The 12,787-nt window shown below is 35.0% G+C and overlaps 1 long non-coding RNA gene across 1 annotated transcript in view; it reads right to left on the reverse strand.

Annotated features, from left to right (window-relative positions):
- Positions 1–4,710: 4,710 nt before the first annotated feature.
- Positions 4,711–12,787, reverse strand: part of LOC110828469 (uncharacterized) — a 124,039-nt gene continuing 115,962 nt past the window's right edge. Inside the window, exon 3 of the long non-coding RNA XR_015534736.1 lies at positions 4,711–5,065. This is a non-coding gene — a long non-coding RNA (uncharacterized LOC110828469). The remainder of the gene's footprint in view (positions 5,066–12,787) is intronic.

The following is a 12,787-nucleotide window of genomic DNA, read 5'->3' on the forward strand; positions in this document are numbered from 1 at the left end:
TATAAATCTGTTTGCGAACTGAGTAGGCGATAGTTACGTGTTTGATCATCTACAATTCTTATGTCGTGCACGTAAATTAAAAAATAATTAGTATAGAGGTTTCTAACTGAACAGCTAAGTTTTAAACTGGTTTGGGTAAATCTGTTTTAAATTTGGCAAGTTAGCTAAGCCGCGTAAACAGTTACAAATGAGAAAAGATATTAAAGAAATTTATTTTAAAGAAAGTGTATTTGTGGTTATAAAGTAAAAGAAATTTAGTTTACTTATATTTGTAGGAAATATATGCGCATTAGATGATCATGAAGTGATTTAATATATGCGTCTCTCTCAACAACTGATGAAATAGATGACAGATTTTCATGAAACTTGGAATGAAATCAAGCATTGGAAGTCACGTCTACATTTGTAGTGCATTTTCGAATATCTCACCATGAAGAATAAAATAGCATGGGAGCTGTGTGAAGTTCTGGGTTATTGCCGCTTATAGAGGATATTTAAATTTATTGTTAAAAATATCTTGGAAATACATTTGTTAACGTTTTAATGCAAGCAATCGTCAACAAGACGAGGATGACTAAGTGTGTGTATATTTTACTTAAAAGTTTCAAATTATAAATTTGATGTTGTATTTGTGTCGCTTAAGAAAACATAAATTACCTTTGAAACGCTGTAAACTACTTATTTTAAATCAAATACAAAATGTAATAAAAGTATAGAGGACTGGAAACTGGAATAAGAGAGCGAGTAGATTAGGATACGGCAATACAGGAGTAGAATGCGTTGTATTCGGTTTAAATGAGCAGAGAACAGATTTACTGATATACGGTACATCGCGTTCCGTAGCAAGCTGATGGTAAACTGGTCTGAAGAATTTCTTTCTCGTGTAAGATTCATTGTTGGACAGAAGATAAACTTCGGTCGTTTTCTGTAAATTCATTGTTTTTATATTCCGAGATTTGTTTGTTCACGAAAGCGCAAATATTAAAAATTATATTTCGTTTTTAACAAAGAATTAGTTCCTTCTTATTTTCATGATCCATTCGGATTTCAAAGATGCTTTTGTGAAACTTCTGCGTATGCTTTGTATTGTTTAAAAATCTGAATTTAAAATTAACTTAAGACAATTCTGTAAAATTAATAATAAACAGGATGTTTAATTAAAAATGTATTACCGCAGTATTGGTAGATTGGTAGCGTAAAGTTTTTACTAATGTCCCTTTTAAGCGTCACAAAATAACATTATTTAGAAATACTTACCATCTTCGGTGTGTCCGTGTCCACTCGCTCACATGAGTAATTTATATCGTTATTGTTTTAAGAACGCATGGAAAATGAAACATACCACTAATTAGCTAAATTCATGGAACAAACGTCTTATTGAGAAGCTGATAGTCAGTCGGCTAGCCAAAAAATTTATCCTGAGCCAGATTAATCCGGTCCGCACCCATGTTTACTATAATAAATTCTAATAATATTCCTCCATCTTCGCTTAGGTCTTGCCAGTAATCTATTCCCTTCATGATTTTGAATCCAAGCTTTGTACAGTTATCTCCCCCATGTGTGCTACATGTCCCGCCCACTTGTGTCCAGTATCCTATCACTTCCTTCCTCTTACTCCCCCTCAGCACCAAGTTCTCGAAAATTCTTATATCTGTTCTTCTCTTAAAGAGAGACGAAGTTAAATACATTTCCGTGCGTAACATACAGAATTATAGTTTTGTATATTTTAATCTTGAAACATTCAGATAGGGGCTGAAAGACAAAATTATTCTAAACTCATTCTCCGAACTTAATCTGCTCTTAACTTCTTCTTGAATGTAATTTTGTTCGCTTACCTTTGTTTCCATTTAAACGTTACCACATTTTCAAAAAAATTACTACCTCTCTTTATATTACGCTACACTATTACACAGTGAAAGTCGGTCCATGTTATCACTACTTTGCCCAGTTGTAATTTAAGGTTGATCCAGTTCTTAAGCTGTAAGTAATCGGCTAATGACTTCGGAATTCAAACTCCGCCATACTTAAATATTATGAAATTAAATATAGATATCTCGAATATTCAAATTCCCGCAATTAATTTCCTGGCAGCTGTCTCACAAACATAAGATTAATTTAATGCACACTGGAAAATATTCATACTTAATCCTCTTATCATGTTCTGTTAAAAGATTTTCTGCGGGCCAGCATGAGATTACAGGCTAACGATTGGGAATTTTTCTTAGGCTACATGGAAAGCCCTGAGATAAATTTCCATGTCTGCTTTAGAGGATCTCAGGGAAGACGATGAACGGATATAATCCCAATAATATTCTCTTTTCTAGTTTTAGGAACGAACATTTATTCAGCAGAATTCACAAGCTGTGAGAACGTTTCAACAAATTGGAATCAAGATATTCTTCTCCATGCAAATGTAACGAACAGTATAATGCTGTATTAGCAGGCTTTACCACCAGAGACACCAAAACGGAACTGTGAAAAAGGGACATTGTCTGTAGACAAGGATTTCAGTTTGTCTATGAAAATCTCCCACATCCACCAATTGTCGAAAATTCAACACGTGGAAACATTAGGAGAGAAAATTGAATGTATTACAAGTAGACTAATAGAATTGAGAAGGCAATGGAGAAACACGTCAGGCGAGAGATAAAAGGAGGGAACACTTGTAAATGGTAGGAACGTGAAAAAGATAAGAAGGTAAGCCGATAATGAGGTACGAACGAGAATAGGAAATAAGGGGAGAAAAGAAATATATGATAAATATGGTACAAAATGTAATATATTTTAAAATATATTAAAATGAATTGAATTAATGAATTGAATTGAAAATGCTCTATATTTGAAAAGATTCAGGATATTTATAACTTATAAAATTAACATTGAATCACAGTGTCGTGACGATGGTATGTTTTACGATACGGAGCATAAACTGAATTAGGGGCAATTAACACTAATTGCTAGTAAAATAAATTGGTGGGCCTAATGGTATAGGACAGTCTTTGCATGAAGAAGCAGGCTAGTAATCTAGGAATAAACAGCTCGTGATGGATTTATAGATTGTTAACGTATAGATTTAGATACATATTTATTGTGCGTCATTTTCACAATGCGCGTAAAGTGTACTCATAATGGAAAGGTCGTATCTACCTGTAGCTGTACAATCTATGAAATTTGAGATATAGGGATTTTACTAAAATTTCTCGACAGGTTATAGTTTTGGTTAAGATCGGGTATCAATAAAGGGTATTATACATGAAGACCTTGCATTCTGAATTTGGATTTTGCTCCGTAGGAAATTCCCCTTCCATTAACAAAGGTCAGAAATCAAATACTGGCGAAAGAGCCAGAATTATTACGCAATGCATACCGTTTATAAATTGTTTAATCGTTATGAGTGAAATTAATTCATCCATTGATGTTAAAATTATGCGCATTTACAGACGTAAGGAGACTACATAGAATCTAATAGACTTTCTGCTTGTAATTTCAACTACTACTGGCTACGTCTATGTAAAATATTCATTACACAACACAAAGATTCACACCATTGCCATGTTATAATTAACATATAAAAGGTTTCATACAGAAATTTGTGGACCTTTCGTGACGTAATTTTACACAAATTTCACGAGTCAAACTCCATTGATTTATTCTTTATCGTCATCAAACCGAAAGCTAAAGATTGATTTTATGCTGTATCCAAATTAACAGTAATAAGTTCTGGAGAAAAGTTGAATATTTCTCATATATGATTACATTACAACACATGATCATACGTTACTCCAGAATTATTTGCGATACTGCGTTTCTACAACATTAGAAGTTGGCTTGATTGCCATGTTAGTATTTTACGGTAGGTAATTATATAGTCTGACTATGAGGGGACCTCTATTAACATAAAATTCTTTCCGTATCTCATGCAGATTAGTTGAGCAATTTAAAAAAAATATTAGCCAGGACAGACAAAAGGAAGTAGATTTGATGAAACTGTAAAACTGCAAAATTTCGGCTTATCCATTTCAGTTTGGTGTTTATATTTCAAAACTATTTCACGACAGTATAGATAATGGATGTGTAGGTGCTGGGCTGGGGATCTATGCTCATTATCCTGCTATGTAGTTTTTCTGTGTCGTTGCTTGCGTCACGAGCCGTTGAGCGCTAGCAAGCAGCGAACCGAGTAGAGTTCCTCCCCATTTACCTCGTGTGCCAATGCTCGTAAGGCAGCCAAGGATTCTGTTCTTTCAACTCACCAGAAAAACGAAATCTGAGCTTCCGAATAAATTCAGTTGGTAATTATTTCCCATATTTCTTGTTTCCAAATGGTACTTTCGTATGCACAGTATAGAAACGTACGTATATGGCTCCTTTAAATGTGCCGATATATGGTTTTTTTTTTTGGAGAAATGACAATTTCCATAAAAAAATAAACATGAAAATGCATACAGTATTTTATTAATTCACACTTTTAAATGCTAAAGGAAATATTATTATATAATATATATACTTAAGTGGCTTATTGTTTTTACCTCAGAAGTATGTACTACCTTCATGACTGTGTTATTGATGTCGGGATGTGGAAAATTATAGTGTTTAGTATCTTAATGTTCACACCAAATTTACCAAAAATCTGTTAATTATTTCAGAAATTATTAAACGGGCAGACAGACACACATGGAAAAGGAGACATGATGTCATAAGCCTGTATTTTTCTAATAAAAAATTACTTCTTCGAAATACATTTTTAATTATTATTTTTATTCGTACATGCCAATTAAAAAGACTTGAAAATTTGAACACCTTGTAAAAAAAAGAGATAAGCTTTTTTCATTTAAAGTGTGAATAGCTGTAATGTAGTTCTTGTACTATGTGAGTGTTCTCATATAACACTTCACTTTTCGTAAGTAATACACTGACAATGTCCTTCGCTAATTGTTCTCTGTCCCACGCAACGCACTATCAGATTACCGAACACCCCTCCTCTGTTGTATATTCCTGCAGAAACCATTCTATCTTTCTGGCATGGGGTTGAAACGTTCCTTAGCGGGGGGTGGGGAATAAACGATATCTGAAACAAGGGAAGGGGTCATATTTTCACAACCCTTAGGCTTCTCAAGTATAATACTAAAAGCAAGCCGTATGTGGATAACTCTTTGAATATCGATTGTTAGTGTATGAAAATATCGATATATAAATCAGCCTTTGTATTTTAAAACATCAAAACAATTATGATCGATCAAATCAAGTTAAATAAGATTGAGGTAACACTATCAACTTCTCAAGAAGAACTATACCCCATTTAAGTAAAAATTGTGATAGTATAAATAATAGAAGATTCATTATACCATTATTTCTACACAGCAATAAATATTAAAAGGCTTGTAATATTTTAGAATCGTGGGTTTACATATTTTTGGAAAAATCATGGAAGAAAGCAACATTCCAGACACGTTAATAAGACCAATAAAATATCGTTACAAAATTGTACATATTTATATAAAATATAAACATAAGAACGTTACTTGCATACTACATACTTATTGCTGGTAAGAAATATTTGAGATAGGGGCGTACTTTATTACCCCCAGACCCTAATATTTAACTTATACTTCAACGAAGTTTTATAGGAACAGAGAACAGCAAGTTAGAATCTGGGCTACCTCTATAAAAATCATTAATAATATAATATACGAATAATCAGAATCAGAATAAAAATTACGGGACACCAGTTAAATATAATTTCAATTAAATATAAGATAAAAACATATATTACTAAAACAAAATTAATGAAAACGTGTCGATAAACACTGGAAGAGAAATTACTGCATTATGTTATAGGCCTACACTTATATCATCAAACAGCTAGAAAAATTTGAGTAATGAAAATTCCTTGTCTCATATCGCAAGACGCAAAACTCGTGCGTGCTTACCTGATGATAATACACGACTTTTCTCTTACGAAAATAGTCTCATCTAAAGCAACTCTCACTAGGAACAACATATAGTCTAATTTAAGGGTTTGTTAAAACGTACAGAGTAAATTAATGACAGAATACTGTAAGGCGAAACTTTGTTATTTTTACATAATGTCCGTTTTCTTCAGTACAACACTTTCTAACTGAAACATACGTGTTAATTAATGACTGCCTAACTAAGTAACTCCATGAAGTAGAGTTATTCTTGAGAAGGTAACAGTCGTGTAGCTGGCAAATAAATTCCGCTGTCTTTTATGGAAACTGAAGGTTCATTACCATGTTCAGTGGAACTCGCTACTGGAACTTACCCTAAGCCAGCTAACAACCTATTTCTTAAAGTTTTCTTTTTGTGTTATCCATCCAAGTCTCCTCTTGTCTTGCTTTCATACTAAAACTTGGTATATATTTCTTATTTCCGCCATATATTTTCATTGTTATTGTCAGTAAAATACGCAGAATGGGAATTAATAAAATTTAAACTCAAACATACACACATGTATAAAGTATGCGTACTTTTAATAACATCTAGACATCTCTTTTTATCTTCGTTCTGTAGGAACCTATAACAATTATATGCATTTTAGGAATCCTATCTACGTACTGCCTGCGAGTAATATCAAGCACTATAGAATTAAATATGCCCTTTCTTAGAAATCCGGTTTTTCGCGCTTAGATATGGCTGAATATTATTTAAATAATATAAAAAAATTTAGTTTCTATCTAAAGAGAAAAGTAAAGTCATCTCCATTGCAAGGACATTTGTTAAATGTTTTTTAAGGAAACAATGCAATTTTTCTGAGAACATGCAAAACCAATAAATAAATTCTGGGGGGGTGGGTGCAGTGTTAGTTCACGGTAAGGGGATTTGTATCAATAGTTACGCTATGGCTTGAAGCAAAGAGGTCCAGCGGTTTCTTTCCTCGGGTCAAGAATAGTTATTTCGTTGGAATTAATGTCAAAAATAAAATTCTTCTTGGGTTGTTTTTGAAAAATAGTAGCTAATTTAAGTAATCTGTAACAGTACTTAACTCAGAAGTGAAAAATAATCCTTTACATATGCTCAATACTTAATTAAATATGCAAAAATCACAGTTTTTATTATTTTAAAATTTCTCCTTCTTCTATATGACACAATTTTTAAGCAGTAATCTTACATTTTATGGCAGAGTTTTGTAGGTAGTCACATGTGTGACACTTGCACGTAAAAAAGCATACGAGATAATTACAATCTTTCTTTTTCTTTAGATTCTTTGGAGTGAAAAAATACATCAGAGTTTGTACTAACTAGTTTTACAACAACAATCTATTTCGCTAGCCTGGCTACAAGTGATTTCGGGCCGGATATGGCCCGTGGACCGCAGGTTTTAATAGCTGCTATGAAAGGTTAAATACTGCATCTGACAGCGGTCAAAAGAAACCAATTTTTACTGTGACTATCTATAACATCTCAAAACACAATTTAAGTTGATATAACCTCTGTTTCTATTAATTGTAGTGTGCGGCAGACAATGGGAAAATTTGTATGCCAATTTATCTTCATTATTAGCTCCGCCCAACACCCGCAGCTCTTCAGAATATTAGGGGAGAAGGGTAGAAATTGTCGCGCTGTAAAATTGCATAACACATCCGGTGGTGTTAAAATAACAGTTGAATAATAACATTAATGTGACTAAAACTTTTCCGTAAAGGGTTTTGTTGAAATGGTGACAGACTGAGCGTCGCTGAAAGATTTCATGGTTTCCACTGCAAGCTATTAATTCAAATATTGCTCAAAGGAATTCTGTTAATATTAGCTCATCGAGTATTTTTTTAAAAAAATATCCAATTTTTATTAAACAGGAGTATTTAACTTTATATCCGACAAATTTATAATAAAAATATGTTATAGAATGTATACTTATAGTTAATGATGACTTATGAACTTGGTTTTCGCGCCTTTACGTGGGAACAGAAACAAAGCATACATGTTTTATTAGGAAAATTTCTCGGAAAACGCCTGCTTGGTAGCCCAGGAAGGAAATGGGATTGTAATATTGAGATAGGTCCTTAAGAAATAAGTTTTGAGGAAGGGATGTTGTAGTTTCGTTAGTTTTCGCATTGCGGGATTTTATATCAGTTGTGTTGAACCTTCGGAGTCCATTAATCCTTCCTTGTTGAATGGCGTTCAGCTCTCCGGACACGTTATGAACCGCCACTTTGGAGGGAAGTACAGTGATGAGTTATGATGCGATATTAAGTCCCACAGTCGCGCTCCATCATGACGGTACGTGCAGATATTCAGCCTCAATCTTTCTTAAAAACTAAAGCCGACGGTTAGGGAGAAGAAGACAAATTTTGGTGTGATCATCGTGAAAATCCACCTTGCATTCTACACGACGCACCACTAACATCAATTTCCTCGCCTCGTGTGTCCCTATCTATGCACGCCAGAGGTGTACACAGTAAGGCGGTAATGCCTGTCCTTCATCATGAGAAATTTCAACTCTTTATTTAACTGATAAATTCTGTGCACACTTTATAAACTTTGACTATGTAAAGGAAATGTAAAGTAAAATACTTGTATAATATATGTGTATGTATTTTCGTTTTTATTCATTGGTGTTTCAAATATGAGGGATATCCTCTTATATTTTATAGATGTTCCTAAATTCATGAAGAATCAGATCATAGCATTGAATCTATTGTCATAATACAGCACAAGAAAACAAGTCGTTGTATATTTAATGATGAAGGAATCCATTAGCTGTTCGCGTCACACTAGTCGCCATATTTAATAACCTCTACTACCATTTAAGACATCACAGTCAGACACATCTACAAAAGACAGATAAATACTTAATTAAATTGTTTGGCCTACAGGCGGATGTAAGGGAAGATTCAATTCTTACAAATGTGAACCTCACCTTCACGTGGTACTGTTGTTAACTAATGAGGCTCTGGCGACCGAGTATAGGTGGTATAACCTAAACATCTGGGTCAGGAAAATACTACTCTCCATTCTGTCGGTTCGGATTCTATAACATGGCAGCCCCATCACCTGAATCGGATGTTGTAGGCCAATCATCCATACATCTTAAATTTTGTAACTAATTACCGAAACGTCTAAAAAAGAGGCCCTATGCTTAACCTAGGAGCGAAAAGGATCTATATAGGCATACAGGAAACTTCTAGGAACATTATAGAATTTATGACGCTAATAGTCGTTCAGCTGTTCAAGAATTTTCTTCATTTTATGGAACCCGAAATTGTATTGCCGTCACTGGTCCATATTCCAAGCCAGATGAATCCATCCACACCTTATGAGCATACTTTTCAATATTAATTTTAATATTATATCATCCGAGCTACAACTTGATTTTACAATCTTGTTCGTCGCTTTGGATTTTATGACACATTTTGTATACTTTTCTGATGCCTCTCATGCGAATTTGATGGAGTACAAATTTTATGTTCTTCATTATGCATTATCTCTACCCTCTTTTTAATTCCTCTCTGCTAGGTCTGAATATTCTCTTCAGTAAATTATCAAAACTCTTCCCGTAATGTAAAATACCAAGTTAAATACCCGTACAGTACAGGATTTTGGCTATTATATAACAAATAACATATGTTAATAATACCTATATACAAAACAAACATTTATGGCTTCGTATTATTTGTTCTGATGTTTAAAATACAAAACGGTTTTTCTTTGTTGTAAGGTAAAGTTCTTTGTTTAATGACCGCGATATTTTGGAGAGACATGGGAAGACAACATCTTATAGCCAAGAATTTCTTAAACCAAACCAAGAGTGCTGACTCCTATACTACAATTATGTTCTAGTATTTTATTTTACTCAGATGCTCCAAATTGATATAATAGTGCTCAGAACCGTTTGCACGTCCAAATATCCCCTTTAACAACACACCCCAAAACAGTTATAATTTTCGCTGTAGAATAAATAAACTTACTTCCCTTACTACATTATCCGTCAAATGAAACTGTTTTGCATTGCATTTTTAGTTCTTCCACGTGGCGCGGCGTTATAAATTGACGGTTAAGTATTAAAATCCTTCTGGTAGATGAATAATGAAGACCAAATGAGCAGGGTGCGGTGGAAAGGGGGTGAAAGTACATCGCGCGCATCCCTCACCCTTCCTACATGTTAAGCTCAACCAGCATAACGTCCGTTAAGCGTTCATCGGTCCATCTCGTATCTCAACAAATATGAGAGAGACGTCGGGGGGGTCCCATTACACACAATTAGCTTTGACAGTAATTAAGCTTGGAAAGAATTATGCAAACTTTTCCACACAGAGCGGGAGAGTGAAATGCAAGTTGAATCGCGGCGAAAAAAAAATAGGGTTGATAGTAGCAAGAAATGGAAGAACGTAGAAGAATGTGAGAAGTTCGGGGAGAAGAAAGTGGCGTAGAGCCAGATGCCAGAGACTTGCTCTGACAATCGATGAAGAAATGTGCGGATGGAACAGAAGGAGGAAGGGGGAGATTTTTTTCTTTATTTTAACTCGAAGTCATGGAACTACATTCACGTACGAGATGCTTCCCGATCCTTTACCCTTCCCACATCTTAGTTCCCAAAGCAACTCCCATGCATAATTCAGGATGAAAGGGCGTGTGAGGTGATGGGGACGAACACAGAAGGATGAGAGAACACTGAGGAATGGAAATTAGAAACAAGGAAGACAAGGAGAATGGATGATAAGTCGGGATAAAGCAGAGTACTGGGTGATCTGATTGCAGCGATTAAATTGGTCGGTTTGATTTATCCCAGTAAGCGAGATGCCAGCTGCTGCAGCTAACTCGGTGCTGAGGATTGCGGAACTAAGGGTCGTCAACGGTAATGACAGTCTAAAGCGCGCATTTCCTTCTAGAAGGAATTACAATACGAAAATAAATCACTTTAGAACACAGATTTACAAAATGCCGGTAACAATGATTGTGTATCTATTTCATATTTCACTGTTATCTAAATCAAATGGTTAATGATGTTTCAAGAAATAATATATTTTTATACTGAGCGTTATATGAAAGCCATAATTAAAAAATTCAATTGTTAAAGTACATGGTACATAAAAATGACTCTCGACTTCAAATGTTAACACAGTTTTTGAACTCAGTAAGTTACGTTGCGTCAAGGGATAAGGAGATTTGTATAAAAAGGTTAAAGAGTTTGTACAAGAAAGTGGTTATATATAATTTTAAGGTACTAATCCAATATCTGCGAGGAGCGATCAAAGGAAAAACCACGAAACATCTCAATAATACCCAGTATCAGAACAATTTTAAAATATACGACCTAACGAATACGATGCAGTAATGCTAACCACTCGGCTGGATATTGTCAGTTAGCGGCTACAAGCGGAATGTGGAGATATGATAATATGCGTTGAATCTGACGAACACTAAAATATTATTAACTTGTATCAGTACAATTTTAATGGTTTCCCAGGTACAGCCCAGTAAAATAGCTGTACGTGTACAATGACCAAAAAGGGAGACAAGATAATTTTATTTATCAACACTGTCATTAGCTCACACTTTATAACATCGAATGATACGGCCGGGGCGTGATGCTGACCACTCACCCCCATCTACTGCCGAGGTCAAAAATGAGTAGGAGCTATACCTCCACTCCCCCCCAAACGCCTACATGGCGTATAGTGGAACAGCTTTACTTTACTTTACTGATATTTCGATTAATGAATAATGATTACTAAGAATGTGGAATGAAACAGCTGGCTATTTTTTATAATATAAAGCATTTATCTGGGGTCACTCAGAAAAAGCACAAAAACCACAGTCAGGATACCGAGTAGCCATGCTGAGGTTAAACCCGGAAAGTTCTGTCACTAACCCCTAGACCGCGACGTTCAGTAGAGGTCGCGCGAGCAGTAGTGGCACCTAAATGCGCGATGTGTAAGCCGAGAGAGGGGAGTTCAGTAGTAGAGGGGGTCGCACAGCCTCGGCTGCTGTGACGCACCGATCTAAACACAGCTAGAGCTACAAACCAACTGAAGCTGACACTCCTCTAGCGTGTGCTTCGGACGGGTCCATCTCATACGACCAATATCAGTCCTTTGCTCGGCCTCTGCTCCACCATATTTGGGTCCGCGTGCAGGACCTACTTTAAGATATATGTAACTGTTTTCAAAGTTACATAGTAATTTTCTGCGATTTATCTACTGGAAACATATCGTTGATAAGCTAACGCCGCAAAAGATTATTCAATATTTATGCAATTTTGAAAAGTAAGATATCTGTTTTGTGTTGATTGTAAATTACAACTGCAGTCCACGTCGGTATCTTTGTAAACGAACATAGGTCTATAGTTACAAAAAGTAGTTAAAATTAGATTCACAAAAAGTAAAAAGTAGAGCATGTCAGTACAAGGTTTTTGAAAACGAATTTATATGGTCTAACATTTACAGTGCGTTTACTAACACAGTTAATCGCAACTGTCTCTTCCTGGCTTCTGGCTGGAACTGCATAGCATCGCGAAGCGCTATTATGTGTTCCCGATTCAAGTCAATAATCGATCCATATAAACAATGAAATAGACCTATCTTTTTTATAGCAGTCCCTGTCGGAAGCTGGTAAGTGACAGTTGCGTTCAACTTCACTAATGGACGCATTTTACTATAGTTCTAATAAAATAATATAAATATTATCCGCTGCAAATCCTTAAAACAAAACCAACGGTCGTTTAAAACTATCTAATATATCCTGTGTATAGCAGAACGCAAATGTTTAAAGTCGTTAACGCCAAAATTCACCAATGTACACTAACTAAACAAAACCCTTGTTTTCAGTACCT

The sequence above is a fragment of the Zootermopsis nevadensis genome, unplaced genomic scaffold, assembly GCF_977971745.1.
Source record: "Zootermopsis nevadensis isolate Lab colony 2312 unplaced genomic scaffold, Znev_1.0 Znev_ptg000011l, whole genome shotgun sequence".
NCBI classification, from domain to species: domain Eukaryota; kingdom Metazoa; phylum Arthropoda; class Insecta; order Blattodea; family Termopsidae; genus Zootermopsis; species Zootermopsis nevadensis.